Consider the following 4,755-nt stretch of genomic DNA (forward strand, 5'->3'; position numbering starts at 1 on the left):
ATCTCAAGCTTTATGCCCGTGGGTCTGTTTGCCTGTTTGACTGAATTTTCGCGGAGTTATAGATCATTTTCGAACGCGTTTCAAATGGGAGTTTACTGACAGAGAGAAGGCAGAAATAGCATCATGTTAGTTTTTCTTTATTTGTCAAAAAGCAAAACACTTTATTTGTATTGTGAGTATACAGAAAAAAAAATAGAAACTGAACAGGATCGATTGATGTATTACACGAAAATGAAAGATCAAAATTAACAGAGCATTTTGTGTTTATTTTTCATTGCTAAAAAAAAAAACGAGCAAAACGCGCGGGCGCGTTTTTGGTCCCCAGAGGGTTAATAATGAATGGGTGAAAAATGACTGTCGCCGAATTAACAGCTACCTATCACGGTGTGTGACATGGCCATAGCTACCTGTCAACTGACTGTGGGAACAAGGTCAGTGCAAAAATATTCAGTGACTCTGATATTGCAAGACGTCTTGTGGCAGAACTAAAAGTGAGGCCTTAGTGGAAAATGTGTTGGCACCATTTAGTCAGCAAAGATTAGCAGCAGAGTTGCAGAAAGTGCACTATTTTGCGATGTTCTGATGCGTCCAATTCTGGGCACACAAAATCGTCTCCCTACACGGTCCAGTATTTCTATGTGTAACCGTGGCGTTTCTGCCTGACTTAGTCCCGACTACGCCACCGGGGTTATATACACACGGAAATAACAGCAACACAAGTTCAAATAGACAATACTTGATAGAAGAACGAAGACGTGGCCTTCAAGCTCAAATAATTTTATTGACAATGAAGCATAATTCTCTGAATCAAGCACTTTTAACTATTAATAATATAAAAAGAGGAATAAGAATTGAATACACATAGACGTTAGGTCAATTAGATTTCACAACCCACCCGTCTTACAGTAGGAGGGACCAAGCCTGTGTGAAAAAGAGGGAAAATCATTGGGCCACGGACCCGCCGCCCTAAGAGTACACACCACAAGTGCACGGTTCTCAATGAGATTAATAAAACCACTTCTAAGAAAAGTACAGTGAATAATACAAACCACTCTACACTCCCAAACCAATACACATGCAGTGCAGGAAATCTCACGCCACATGCAGTGAAGGGAAAAGCCCAGACGACCCCAGAGAAAGGCACTCCCACACAGGCTGGCTCCTAAGACAAAAAGGGATATAGATTAAAACTCTCATTTACGCATCACATACACCACAGCGGTTGGTCTAAGCCAAACTCAAATGATAAAAACAATTTACAAAAATAAATCATAAACAAAACAGCAGGGCCTAGACGTCAGAGGTCCACATGTATAGGACTCCAAACAGAAAGATCTGCCAAGTAAACACAAAAAAAGAAAACCTAAATACCAAACAAACAATATTAGTATTTGGAATACAAATCCAAATAAACCCCCTACGATGTCAATCCTATAAATCATCATAATCATTCAAACTACATAATTGGTAGGTTCGGCTCATTGCTGACACACACACACATACCTCTGATAAAATCCCAAAGTGAAATATAAACTGGGTATTACAGCTCGTTGCTATGGGTTAAACACGGCATCCAGCGCTCGACACTAACCCCATTCAAACGCTCACGCGCTCTCACTCTTGCATCCAGGACTTCCTCCCTGCGTGTAACAGAATCAACCATGTAAACAAACTAAACGTCTTTATATATTACAACACAATACCGCACTCACACCCAACACACACACACACACACACACACACACACACACACACACACACACACACACACACACACACACACACACACACACACACACACACACACACACACACACACACACACACACACACACACACACACACACATACCTCTGATGTACTCCAAAAGTGAATTATAAACTGGGTAATACAGCTCGTTGCTATGGGTTAAACACGGCATCCAGCGCTCGACACTAACCCCATTCAAACGCCCACGTGCTCTCACTCTTGCATCAAGGACTTTCTACCTGCGTTTAACACAAATTCAATAATATAAATAGACTAAACATCTTTATGTATTACAACAAAATACCACACTCACACCTCGCTATGGCGCTTCGGGGTCACAATACCGGAAGGAGACGGAAAAGGTCAGAACGTCAGGAGGTTGTAACATCTACTGACTGTTGCGCTATTTATAGTGAAATAAACACACGCCCACCCCGTACAGAATCCTCATTCACTCGGTCACATATGCATCCGAGGGTGTGAAGTATGGATTGTTAGACTTTTACGACGATTCCAACGAATCTAGTGAAGCCATAATGTAATGACTGAGACAAGTCAGACACAAGTATTTGTTATAGTTTAACAAATGATATTTAAAACTCACTCTGGGATCTGTGGCCCCATCCCCCCCAAACAGGGCAAGAAGGTCTTAGTTACCATGACCACGATCAGATAAGTTGGTTTTATGACTGTTAGCAATGTGAACAGGGCCCCTGCCACAAGACCTACAGACATTAGAACAGACTTTCCTGCATTCATTTATCGATGAACTGATTAACATGAAATTAACATGCATTCCAGAACATTTTGTGAATGATTTACTGTCTTGTGTTGTGTCTATTAATACTATTATCTGTTGATACTATTATCTCTTTGATACTATGTATTTTATTATAGAACCAACGGTCAATGTAACCTCACTTATACCATGTTTGGTCTCTATAAATTGGTACTTTGAAGATCGAAATGATTGTGTACATGATATGCCGATAGCTGCGCAACATATTAGTATGAGCACGCTTAGAACAAAGACTCATAAATCAACCACAGAGGAATTTTCCCGCTTGGAAATTCCACCCTTCTCATTGGTCAAGCAAACCCGGAGAGGTGGGGCCTTTCTCAGGCTTTATTAGAGACAAATTCACAGTGACCTCTCTCTCTTCTTCTGGCCTCTACTGCTGCTTCTTCAGGTTGATTGTCTGTGGGGACCCTGCAAGTATCAATTTTAATGAGGTGCTCTGAAAATGATAAGCTTATGGTTCTTTTCATAGTTAAATGGATCTTTTCCATAGTTTCATTTCCTGCTTCCAGTTCCATTCTATCACTCATCATTTTACCCATGCATGTATGTATGTTTGTTTAGTTTAGTTATGTTTGTGATTTAGTTAATAAAACTTGTGCACAATATGTATTTGGTTCTGATTCTCTGCTTGCAACAAAGTCCATTTTACGATCTTGATCTTGTTACATGCTCTAAGCACTGTCCATGCTAAGAAATAATTATTTTTCGGTGGCCATGAAAGATACGCTTTTCTTAGAATAAATTAATAATCAAAAGAGTTTGTTGGAACTTATTAATTTAGCTACCTCAAGGTAATCCAAATATTAATAATGAATCATAACTGATAATTATGAGTTATTATTAATATTTCCCCTTTGAGCTAACTTGTTACACATATTCAAACAAATAGTGTCTATTACTGAGAACATTGGACTTTCAGTCAGCCAGATCAGTGTCTATGGTGCAGATAACGCATCAGTTAATTATGGTCGGCACAACTCAATTTTTCAGAAACTCAGAGAAGCTAACCCACAAATTGTGAAGGGCAACTGCAAGTGTCACATCATAAACAACACTGTCAAAGCAGCTAATCGTGTCTTTAGTGCTGGAGGCTGTGACGTGGAGGCCTTTGTGCTGAAGGTGTTTAGTGAATTCAGTTGTTCTAAAAAAGTGAAATTGTTTAAGGACTTCTGTGAATTTACTAATACAAAATACAGGGAGATTCTGAGACATGTCCCCACACAGAGGATTTTAGAGTGTTGGCCAGCTTTAAAGTCTTATTATGTCTCCCTGGGAAAAGAGGACTGCCCAAGTATCATCTGGACATTTGTGTGTGGTGCAAGTGATGCAGAAAATGTGGACTGTACTGTAGCTGAATGCATCCTGGCATTCATGCCCAATGTGATGCAAGAATTTGATTAATCTATTAGGGTGCTTGAGGGTGACAGTGCGACAGTGCTACTGTGATTGACGTTTAGTCTGTGATGAACCGATTGCGCAGTCAGCTGATCGCAAGGCGCACAGACAAATTCTATGGAAGCAAAGCAAAACAAATACTGAAAAACCTTTTACCCAGCAACAGAAACAGTTCAGGAGCCTGGTAGACGGAGAACTTCTCACTTTTTGAGAAGGCAGTGCTATATCTTGAGGATAAATTTGACTTCAATTACAAGGTTCTTGCACACATTGGCTGTCTCAGGCTTCATGGAGGACAATCACTCAGTGGTCAGAGTTGGATGTGTTAGTGGAAAAACTGGCCCTGGATGTTGAAGAAGACAAGCTGTATGGTGATGTAGTCATTCTGAATGAGGTGTTACACACCATTCCAACAGACCTTACCCCAGACAGAAAGTGGACCTATTTTTTTAGCAAGGCAACTGAATCCACTGAGCTGCTGAAAGTATTTGCTTTTGTTTTTCCATACCAGTCAGCAATGCCTATGCAGAAAGAATGTTCAGTCATAAGGAGGATGTTTGGTCTGATAAAAGAAACAGACTGTCAGTTGTAATGGGGAAGTCTGAGCTTCAGGTCAGATTGAAATTTCTAATTGTCATGCACTGAATTCAAGACATTAATTGAAGAACAGAAACCACTGATAGCTGCAGCAAAGGGAAACGCCAAACTGACTAGGTAAGCTAAGGCCTATTTATGTATGATTTTGTTATTCCAATGTCTGATTGAGACATACTAAATAAAAGTGCCTATAGATGTGGCTAAGGTATGTG

General features: G+C 40.1%; 1 long non-coding RNA gene across 1 annotated transcript; it reads right to left on the bottom strand.

Moving 5' to 3' along the window:
* Positions 1–642: 642 nt before the first annotated feature.
* On the bottom strand, positions 643–2,248 carry LOC309509944. Its single transcript, XR_014210129.1, has 3 exons — positions 2,065–2,248; positions 1,846–1,988; positions 643–1,503 (listed from the first exon to the last, which is right to left on the bottom strand). It is a non-coding gene; the product is annotated as an uncharacterized lncRNA (long non-coding RNA).
* Positions 2,249–4,755: the final 2,507 nt, after the last annotated feature.

This window comes from Leuciscus leuciscus, assembly GCF_965113295.1.
Source record: "Leuciscus leuciscus genome assembly, chromosome: 11".
NCBI lineage: Eukaryota > Metazoa > Chordata > Actinopteri > Cypriniformes > Leuciscidae > Leuciscus > Leuciscus leuciscus.